This window comes from Octopus bimaculoides, chromosome 21 (assembly GCF_046866305.1).
Source record: "Octopus bimaculoides isolate indiv1 chromosome 21, ASM4686630v1, whole genome shotgun sequence".
Lineage (NCBI taxonomy): Eukaryota > Metazoa > Mollusca > Cephalopoda > Octopoda > Octopodidae > Octopus > Octopus bimaculoides.
Window position 1 is genome coordinate 4,757,276 of NC_142948.1, and position 12,500 is coordinate 4,769,775.

A 12,500-nucleotide genomic window follows, 5' to 3' on the forward strand; every position below is an offset into this window, starting at 1 on the left:
GAGAATCAGGTTCATACAGGTGAGGTTGTTCCTTTTCACTCTTTTGCAATGGAGTAACATTACATTGTTTAGAAATAGGGAAGGGTTGGCATCAGGAAAAGCACCCAGCTGTAGAAAAATCTGCCTCACCAAATTTTCCCTGACTCATGCAAGCATGGGAAAAGAAGTGGACAGTAATTGATGATGCATGAGGATAAATACATAAACACACACACACACACACACACACAAACACACACACCCACACACACACACACACACACACACACATATATATATATAAACAATATATGAGTATATGCATATATATGTACATGCATGTACATACCTTCATCTACATGTACATATAGATACATATTTGGGTACATGGCGTTGCAAAAGAACATGGACAAAATGATAAACAAAGTACAACAAACAAGCAGGCCACATAGAGAACATATCCTTCATCAGCTGCCACCATTAAAACACCGGCGTTTCGAAGAGTTAGGGGAGTATTATATATATATACATACACACACACACACACATATATATATATATATATATATATATATATACACATACAATCATTTGTATTTATATATATATACACATACACATATATATAATATATATATATATATACACACACAAATACACACACATACATATATACTGGCTTTTGTATGCATATATATGTGTTTATATATCTATGTATATAAAGCACTTACGTATATAATATGCACACACACACACACACGTTAGTACACACGCTCACGTTCCAAGAAGCTGAAATAAATGAAAGCAAATTAATTACTTTATATTAATGTTCAGTTTCCAACACTAAATCTCACACACACACACATTGGTGTGCAGACACAGAGAAAAAGAGATAATCACACACACAAATACACACACACACACACACACACACACACACACAAAGAGATAAATTAGGAAGATTAATTGTTTATGGTTTCAATTAATATTAAACCTTCCCACTTTGTATTAAGAACTAGAAACAAAAACATACATTAATCTCTGTGTGCACTTTTGTCACTGTATGTACGTGTGTGTGGTATATATGTACACACGCACACACACACACATACCTACACATATACAGACATACATACATATATACATACACACACATATATATATATATATATATATATATATATATATATATATATATGTAGTGAGGACACATGGCCTTGCGTTTAGGAATTTGCACTCTCGATTGCGAGATCGTGGTTTCAATTTCTAGACGGGAGGTGCATTGTGTTCTTGAGCAAAACACTCCACCTCACGCTGCTTCGTGATCACTTCAACGCTTGATGCGTGACAAGCACCAAAATTTAATCATTATAAACAAACATTTGTGCAGGACATTCCGCAAAAAGGCTCAACACACATCCATTGTCTTCCAGTAACAGGATGGCCCCAAATGACCATTGTACAAAATAAAGATAAAGACCAAATCCATCTTCTGGCTACTTAAACTATTATTATTATTATTATTATTATTATATATATATATATATATATATATATATATATATATATATATATATATATATATATATATATATATAAATGCATACTTATATACATATATATATACACGCGCGCACACATGCATACATATATACATTGTGGCACTCCATCAGTTATGATGACGAGGATCTTGGTTGATCTGATAAACGGAATGGACAGCTCAAGAAATTAACATGCAAGTGGCTGAGCACTCCACAGACACGTGTACCCTTAATGTAGTTCTTGAGGAGATTCAGCATGATACAGAGTGTGACAAGGCTGACCCTTTGAATTACAGGCACAACAGAAACAGGAAGAAAGACAGAGAAAGTTGTGGTGAAAGAGTACAGCAGGGTTCGCCACCACCCCCTGCCAGAGCCTTGTTGAGCTTTTGGTGTTTTCACTCAATAAACACTCAACACTCCCCGGTCTGGGAAGCAAAACTGCAATCCTACGACCGTGAGTTCACTGCCCTAACCACTGGGCCATTGCACCTCCACATATATACATACATGCATATATAATGCAAACGTACATACATGTATGTATATATATAAACACACATACACACATTTATATAAAAGTATACACTCCCTGCTCATATATAAAAATGAACATGGACATTGCACTCTGCACAGATATAGAAAAAAGTTTTTTTAAATAAACAAAGATTTATTGATTATTTTAATTTTTTTTTTTCATTTTTTAGCATCCTTTTAAAGAATTAATCTAATTTAATGAAGTGTAAATTAGCAATTCTTTGTTCTTATTCAAAGAGTAACGATGCTTTGGAAACGTAAAGCGGTTTGTGGCGAGCATCATTGATTAAATTGATTGTTTTAAGCCGTAACATTCTGAAGCCTGCAGCAATCAAATCCACAATGTTTTAAAACTGTTAATTTGTCATGATAGGATCAAGAGAGAGTTTGCTATCAATATTTTTGGTGTGGCTAATTTGCTTCTGCAAAAAAATATTATTTAACCTAAGAAAAAAAACAGGAAAAAAATGAAGGGAAAGGTAAAATTAGGGTGCCTTGGAGATTTTCCCTCCAATTTTTTTCTTATTTTTTTCCTCGTTTTCCTTCTTTTCCTTTTCAATTTTTCCTTTTGCTTCTTTTCAAATTTCTTTTGTGTTTAAAAGTGTTCTTGTAATTTTTGTTTTTTTGCTTTTTGTATTTCAATGAAAATCAAAGGAATTAAAGAAAGGAAGAAAACCGTTATTTTTTTGCAACAAGAATGGATTAGAAAAGACACAAAAAAGGAATAAAACAAACACTAAACTAAACCCCTGACCGCAAATTTGGATTAAAAAAACAACATATTAAGAGGGAGATGTGGAGTAATTATGATTTTTTTACAAATTTTTGCAATATCCCCTTTTTTGTGATTTATTAATAAAATAAAGAAAAGAAAAAGAACACAAGAAAAATGATAAAATTTGAATAAAAATGGTTAAAGCGTTAGTGCTTGAAGCATTTTCTTTTTAAAGGAAGATGAAATTATAATGGCTAAAAGATGGTGATGTATATTGAGAGCAGTGATTTTTTTACTGGTGGGAATTTCTTGAAGAAACTGGAGAGAAGGTGTAGAATATAAGAATTGCCAAATTATCATACATCACCATCATTATCACCACTACAATCACAATCACCATCCCTTCATATTAAAACTTGAAACCAATTCTGCCCTGGTTTTTAAGTCATGCCCCAGTTTTTTTTTTCAGTTAAAATCAAGTTTACAAAAAAGTGCAATATATACATGAGTAAACACAGTGTGTGTGTATGTGTGTGTGTGTGTGTATGCAAGTATGTGTTCTGCTATGGCCTAAAACACCGTGCAGCACATTGAAACAGTAAAAGTTCTTTCAGAAGCCATAAGTAACTCATTGAAACCTGTAAAGTGTAAAATTTACTATAATAAAATTCCTCAAAGTTTACCTTCAGATGAAGTTCAGTGGATTAAAATTCAAATTTAATTTGAAAATGTATTTACCTGAAAACAGAAAAAAAAAAGAAAAATAATTAGAAATTAAGTGGATTACTTTATAATATTAGTTTAATAGATAACTTTACATTATTATATATGCATTCATATATACAGGTATGTATGTGTATGTGTCTATATATATATATATATATATATATATATATATATATATATATACTGTATAAAGGTTAACGCGTGCGTTCTGTCGTGATACAAACAAGATATTAGTATATGCATATATATGTACTTGCAAGAGAAATACCTAGCCAAGGATAAACCTCTGTACCTGGCTTTCGTTGACATGGAGAAAGCCTTTGACAGGGTCCCCCGATCCCTTATCTGGTGGTCAATGAGGAAACTTGGGATAGAAGAATGGCTAGTGAGAGCTGTGCGAGCCATGTACAGAGATGCGGCCAGTAAGGTGAGGGTTGGAAATGAGTACAGCAATGAATTCCGGGTAGAGGTAGGGGTCCACCAAGGTTCCGTCCTCAGCCCCTATTATTTACCATAGTCCTCCAGGCAATCACAGAGGAGTTCAAGACAGGTTGCCCCTGGGAGCTCCTCTATGCTGATGACCTTGCCCTAATTGCGGAGTCACTATCAGAACTAGAGGAGAAGTTTCAGGTGTGGAAGCAAGGTCTAGAATTGAAGGGCCTTAGAGTCAACCTAGCTAAAACCAAAATCCTAATAAGTAGGAAGGTAGATAAAACACAAACCCCTTCAGGTAGATGGCCCTGCTCAGTATGTAGAAAAGGAGTAGGTAGTAACTCTATAAGATGTACCCGGTGCAAGCTATGGACACATAAGAGGTGCAGCAACATCAAAGGCAGGTTAACTAGCAAGTTAGTTTTTGTTTGTGGCAGATGTTCAGGTGCAATAAAGACTGCAAACAAACAGGAAACAACTTCTATCTCATTCCAGGGTGAAAAACTAGAGGTAGTCGATAGCTTCCGCTATCTGGGCGACCAAGTTAGTAGTGGGGGTGGGTGCGCTGAAAGTGTAGCTGCTAGAATAAGAATAGCCTGGGCAAAGTTTAGAGAGCTCTTACCCCTGCTGGCGACAAAGGGACTCTCACTCAGAGTAAAAGGCAGACTGTATGACGCATGCGTACGAACAACCATGCTACATGGCAGTGAAACATGGGCTGTAACTGCTGAGGACATACGTAAGCTCGCAAGGAATGAAGCCAGTATGCTCCGTTGGATGTGTAATGTCAATGTGAATACCCGTCAGAGTGTAAGTATCTTGAGAGAAAAGCTGAACATTAGAAGCATCAGTTGTGGCGTGCAAGAGAGACGATTGCGCTGGTATGGACATGTGGTGAGAATGGAGGAGGATAGCTGCGTGAAAAAGTGCCACACCCTAACAGTTGAGGGAACCCGTGGAAGAGGTAGGCCCAGGAAGACCTGGGCTGAGGTGGTGAGGCAAGACCTTCGTACATTGGGCCTCACCGAGGCGATGACTACGGACCGAGACCTTTGGAAATGGGCTGTGCGTGAGAAGACCCGGCAAGCCAAGTAAGATCGTTGCCAGTGCCCCTGGACTGGTTCTTGTGCGGGTGGCACATGAGATGCACCATTTTGAGCGTGGCCGTTGCCAGTACCGCCTGACTGGCTCCTGTAGGATTTTCGAGCGAGATCGTTGCCAGTGCCCCTGGACTGGCTTGTGCGGGTGGCACATAAAAGACACCATTTCGAGCGTGGCCGTTTTCGTGCGGGTGACACGTAAAAGCACCCACTACACTCTCTGAGTGGTTGGCGTTAGGAAGGGCATCCAGCTGTAGAAACTCTGCCAAATCAGACTGGAGCCTGGTGTTGCCATCCGGTTTCACCAGTCCTCAGTCAAATCGTCCAACCCATGCTAGCATGGAAAGCGGACGTTAAACGATGATGATGATGATGATGATGATGTATGTATATACCTTCATCCACATGTACATATAGATACATAACTGGGTACTCTTTTGCCACGTCATGTACCCAGTTATGTACATGTGGATGAAGGTATATACATACATGTACATATATATGCATATACTCATATATTGTTTATATATATATATATATATATATATATATTCATGTTTATATATGTTTGTGTATATGTGTGTACATGTGTATATCTACATACATATTTATACACACACACACACACACACACATATTGTTAATTACATATTCTAAGAACTATTTTAACCCTCCAAAACCTCACAAAAACTTCTCAACAACATGTCTATACAAACAGTATAGATTTCAATATCTTTCTCTTTCTAAGGAAATATAATTTTAAAATATTTATATACACCTTGGTATCTTTAGCCTTGAGCATCAGTCTCATATATCATTTTACTTTAATCTACTTGCAGATTAAAGTTGAGTTACGTATCATATCAATCAAAAAAAAAAAAGGAGGAAAAAAATGGTAAATGATATGATTAAGTTTGAAGTAGCACAGGTAGAGGGATCAACAGGTGTGTTGTTGGAATATATATCAGTAGAGACAAAGAACACAGGGGATTCGCAGGGAGAACAAGCTGTAATAGGTACACTCCCCACCACCACCACCACTGCTATTACAATCATCATTAGCATCATCGTATTCATAATTGTTATGGCTACTACCACCTTCACTGCAACCGTCCCAATCATGATCAGTATTAATATCACCTCTGTTATCATCATCATCACCACCACCATCACTACTACTATCATCACCACAACCACTACCATCACCACCACCACCACCACCACCACCACCACCACCACCATTACCATCATCACGACGACGACGACCACCACCACCACCGCTACAATCATCATCATCCGCATGTTCTTTGAATTAGTGATGCAAGCAAAGAATTACAAATGATGCTATCCAGATGTCTATATAAATGGTGAAGGCATTGTGGCCCAGTGGTAAGGATGCTGCATTCACAACCACAGGATCACGGTTTCAATTCTTGGACCGGATAATATTTCTTCACAGCCAGACATGTTTACACAGAAAACTTGAAATAAGCAACACCATTTGTAAGACAAAAACACACACACAATGGGCTTCTTTCAGTTTCCATCTACCAAATCTTGCGTTGCTTTGGCTGGTTTCGGGTTATAGTAGACAACATTTGCTCAAGGTACCACACTGTGGGATTGAACCCGAAACCATGTGGTTTTGAAGAAAACCTCTCAAAATACAGAGCTGCACACCTCTCCTCCCCACAAAAAAAAAAAAAAACAGTTTATAATTAATGATTAATAAATAAGTAAAAACAAAAATAAATATATAAAAAAAGTATATTACATTAATGGTAGAATTTCTCAGGGAAAAAACAGGTAATAACAATAATGACAAAACCCTTGCTAAAGCGTTAGAGAGAGTGCCATATAAGGTTATGTGATAGCAGTCATTAATCAAAACGTTATCAATCAAAAGCATATGAGACTCATGGTGACTGAACTCATTGTCAACACTTCATTTCTTATCACATAAATAAGGAAACAACAGCAGTTTATCTAAAATGCATTAAACGTAATGATGCAACAAATGCACCACCACCACCACCACCACCACCACTACTACTACTATCATTATTATGTTGTTGCTGCTTTTGTGTTGTTATTGTTATTATTCTTACTATTCTTTTATTCTTCTACTTGTTTCAGTTAACTGACTGTGACCATGCTGGAGCATTGCATTAAGGGTTTTAGTCGAAGAAATGCCCCCCCCCACCCAGGACTTATTCTTTGTAAGCATAGTACTTATTATTTTGGTCTCTTTCTAAAGTATGTGTAGAGCTTAAATGTAATTCTGAATGCAGTAAGACTATCATGGTGTGTGTGTGTGTATAGGTGCAGGAGGGGCTCTGTGGTAAGTAGCTTGCTTACCAACCACATGGTTCTGGGTTCAGTCCTACTGTGTGACACCTTGTGTAAGTGTCTTCTACTATAGCCTTGGGCCGACCAAAGCCTTGTGAATGGATTTGGTAGACGGAAACTGAAAGAAGCCCGTCACGTATATAAATATGTGAGTGTGTGTTTGTCCCTCCACCATCGCTTGACAACTGATGCTGATGTGCTTACGTCCCTGTAACTTAGCGGTTTGGCAAAAGAGTCCGATAGAATAAGTACTAGGCGGTGCCCCAGCATGGCCACAGTCAAATGACTGAAACAAATCAAAGAATCAAAGAATAAAAGAATACATATATATACATGTTTGTGTGTATGTGTGTGTGTGTGTGTGCGTGTGTGTGTACTATCATGGGATATTACAATAGAAGTTTGGCTTTATCTGCTATGTTGAGAAGGGAGTTTCCAGTAATATCAGAATATAATCTATGACAGCATTTCCCAATTATACTTCCCCAGAACCTTACATTTCTACGCAAGCCCACTGGGGACTCCCAGAGAAATACTTATAAATATGTTAATTAGATACAAATTGATTTTAGAGCCATTTTTTGTGTTCAGTTCTATATTAGCAATTTTATCATACAACACTGCACACTCCCTAAAGTACGGAAATTCTGGCACATATACATTGTAGAGGGAACCTATGGAAAAATGGCTGTGTGCCAAGAAGCTTGCTTACCAACCATACAGTTCTGGGTTCAGTCCCACTGCATGGTACCTTGGGCAAGAGTCTTCTATTATAATCTCGGGCCGACCAAAGCCTTGTGAGTGGATTTGGTTGACAGAAGGCGGCGAGCAGGCAGAAACGTTAGCACGCCGGGCGAAATGCTTAGCGGTATTTCGTTTGCCGTTACGTTCTGAGTTCAAATTCCGCTGAGGTCGACTTTGCCTTTCATCCTTTCGGGGTCGATTAAATAAGTACCAGTTACGCACTGGGGGGGGGGGGGGGGGGTCAATATAATCGACTTAATCCCTTTGTCTGTCCTTGTTTGTCCCCTCTGTGTTTAGCCCCTGGTGGGCAGTAAAGAAATAAGAAACTGAAAGAAGATGATGTTGGTGTGTTTACATCCTCGTAACTTAGCAGTTTGGCAAAAGAGGCAGATAGAATAAATACAAAGAATAAGTCCTGGGGTTGATCCAGGGTTAAACAGCAGTATCATCATCACTTAGGGGACAGCCACATTAAAGTGGTGATAAGCAGTACTTTCCATCAAACTTTCATGATAATTCATGCTCTAAACAACAAATTCTCCATTCCTTCATTTATATACACTTTCTTTCTTTTTCTTTCTTCCTTCTTTAATTCTTTTCTTTCTTAATTCATTCATTCAGCTATTCCCCCCCCCCCTCAGTTTCTTTTCATTTCCTCCAATTTTTTTCATTCATACATTTTATCTTATTTCTTTCCTCATTCATTCTTTAACGTCTTTCGTTATCCACTCGTTCTTTTTTCATTCTCCCAAATGTAGACATAAACTTTCACCTGTGAAATGGAATCAACAGAAGTAATCAAAACATCAGTTGTCTTCCCCTACATCCCCGCTTCCCTTCACACCTCTACACACACACCCTGCATATATGTATAACACACACACAAGCAAACACACACACACACATATTCATACACACAAGCACACATGCATTTATACGTACACATACAAGTGCACATTCATATATGCAAACAGTCACAGACATATACACATGCATTAATACATATACATACACATAAGCATACACATATATATGTACATCTACACTCTTACACACTCACACACACCTATATAGATTTATAGGCATACATATACACGCATACACAAACACACAACATATATATACACATCTATACACGTACACATATATATTCATACACATACATATACATACATACATGCACACACACGTTCTTACAAACGTAAAAATAAATACATACAAGCATAAATATATATATATATATATATATATATATATATATATATATGAATACATATATATATATATATATATATATATATATATATACACATATATGTGTATATATATATATATATATATATATGCATATATGTGTATATATATATATATATATATATATATATATATATATACACATATATGTGTGTGTGTATATATATATATATATATATATATATATATATATATATATATATATATATATATATATATATATATATACACATATATATGTGTGTGTGTGTATATATATATATATATATATATATATATATATACGTACAAAACTCCCACCCTCTGCATTATGGCTTTTAAACAGTGCATATAAAAAGACCTACTCCCTCAACACAAACAGCCAAAACAAACATCAAATTCAATGAAAACATTAATGTAGGCAGTTTATGCTACATGTGATCCATTGCAGGTTGCATAAACTGCATTTCTTAGCAAAATTTCTTCTATGCAGCTTATGGGGGGAAACAATAAACTTGTATTAACATGTATATTAGAGAGGGAAGAAGACGTCACTGCCTCTCTCTCAACCACCTGAGAGTAAGAGACACAGGTTGATCAGAGATATTCCTTACCTAAAGTCTGAGGAATAATCGTCCTTGGCAGGTACACGCTTGATGACTTTCTGCTGTAAAAAGTATATATACTTCTGCCGTAAATAGGTGAGTATACATACATACATACATACATACGTACGTACATACATATACATTTATATATATATATATATATATATATATACTTATGTGTTTAATACTGAAGTAGATTTAGCAAGGTTACGAGATAAGCATATTTTGGTAAATGTAAGCGGTTTTTAAATCGGTGATTAAATAAACATGGTTTTGCTGTGGGAGCGATGAGCTTTTAAGGATTAATATAAGGGTTTATTGAAATCTGCCTTGACTTTCATTTCCTCTTTGTCTTTCTGTGTCTCTCTTTCTCTCTCTTTCCCTCTCAATTTCTCTTTCTCTGTCACTTAAATCTCTCTGTTCCTCTCTCTCTTTATCTATTTATCTATCTTTCTAGCTATCTATGTGTATGTGTGTGTGTGTGTTCATTGTGTAGATGAAGGCATGGCTATGTGATTCAGAAGATTGCTTTCTCAGCAAGTGGTTTTGGGTTCAGTCCCGTTGCATGGTGCCATAGCCAAGTGTCATCTACCAGAGACCCAACATCAGCCTTACCCTTGAAACATGTAAAAGACCAAAAGAACATTCAATGTGGAACCAAAAGGTTCCAGGACTACTTATGTTTAATAAAAAATAACTTATTTACACAAGTTTTAACATCATCTCCTTTCAAATAGTCACTTTGTGAAGCAATACACCACTCTCAGAGTTCTTACCGTTTTTGGAATCTGGTCTGGAAGATATTTCCCATAAGTGAGGACCTTCTGCAAGTCACTCTGGATCTCAACAATGGTATTAAAATGGTGACTTTTGAGCTGAGTTTTCATCTTAAGGAGGAGATGGAAGTTCACTGGTGCCAAATCTGGCAAATATGGTCGGTACAGAAGCAATACCATGTTGTCTTTGGTGAGAAAGTCGCAAGTGAGGAGAGCTTGGTGACAGGGTGCACTGTCATCATGAAGAATCGAATTCTTTGCATTCTACAGTTCTGGTCACTTTGGCTCATTGTCTTCCAAGGATGTTATGAACTCCAACTAAAAAGATTTGTCTCCCCTTACACACACTTCCTGTTTTGACACCACACTTCCTGCTTAACACAAACTTTTAGCTCCTTCTTTAAACCTAACACAACCCTCAATTCTCATGCATCCTTATTTTTCCAACCATTATATACATGGTTTACCATTGAACTTTAAAAGCTCAAAGACAATATAATGTATTGGTATATTTAGTTTTTTTTATATTATTTTTTTTTATATATTATTTTCTTCATTTTGTACTTCTTTGTAAAAAACATTTTCATTCTCCCTCTTCTTGAAAATTTGCTATGCAACGAAAGCCGGTTAGAAATCTTTATTAAAATATGCTTCCAGTTTAGCATTCTGCCTTATTATTATTTCTCATTTTCCTATATATTTATTTATTTATTTATTTATGGGTTTCAGCCAAGTGTGTGTATGTGTGTGTGTTTATGTATATATATATATATATATATATATATATATATATATATATATATATATATATATATTAAGCAAGATATAAGTTAGAGGTTATGCAACCATCTAAGGGAGATATATATATATATATAGAGAGAGAGAGAGAGAAAGAAAGAGGGGGAGAGAGAGACACACTCACACACACACATACATATATATATGTGTGTATGAGTTTGTATAAATATACGTGTACTCACACAAACACATACATATATAAATATATTTACACATATAGTTATATATATATGTACGGATACACAAACATACATGTACATACAAGTAGGTGCGTGTATGTATCCGTGCTTGCATGTGTGTATATATATATATATATATATATATATACATATATACACATATATATACATATATACACATATATATACAAGCACTTTCAGGTCTCCTGCTGTCAGTTTATCTCGTTGACCTTCCTGTCTTCTCACTGAGTCCATCAATTTTCATTCCATAGAACTATCAAAATCAGACAGGCCATTCTATGCTAATGATATGAGTTGCTTATCCTATCGCTTTTCTCTTTGATCTTTCAATCCTCTTATCATCCATCCCAACCTGCCAATACCACCACCACCACCACCACCAGCACCATCGTCGTCCTGCAATCATCGGCTCATTCATTGATTTATCTGATCACACATCTGTCTATCTGTTTGATGCTTAACTTTTGTCCTTCCAATCACTTGTCAATATATCCAACAGCTTAAACCATTGCTCTTCTACTCTCTCTCTCTCTATCTCTTGTTCCTCAATCCTTCACCTACCTTTGCCTCCCCCTCTCTGGTTTACCGAAAATAGTCTTTGGGCAGTGAATTGACAGAACCACTGCAGCATCAGACAAATTCCTTTACAGTATTTAGTTACGGTACTTTAACCCTTTTGATACCAACCAGCCTGCAACCACTCTCGGCTCTATGATACAAACTCGTTTGTTTTAAACTGATCTAAATTAAAACCTTCCACTG

General features: G+C 36.2%; 1 long non-coding RNA gene across 1 annotated transcript in view; it reads right to left on the reverse strand.

Annotated features, from left to right (window-relative positions):
- Positions 1–2,149: 2,149 nt before the first annotated feature.
- LOC149131480 (uncharacterized) overlaps positions 2,150–12,500 on the reverse strand; it is a 520,436-nt gene continuing 510,085 nt past the window's right edge. The window contains exon 2 of the long non-coding RNA XR_016237822.1: positions 2,150–3,510. This is a non-coding gene — a long non-coding RNA (uncharacterized LOC149131480). The remainder of the gene's footprint in view (positions 3,511–12,500) is intronic.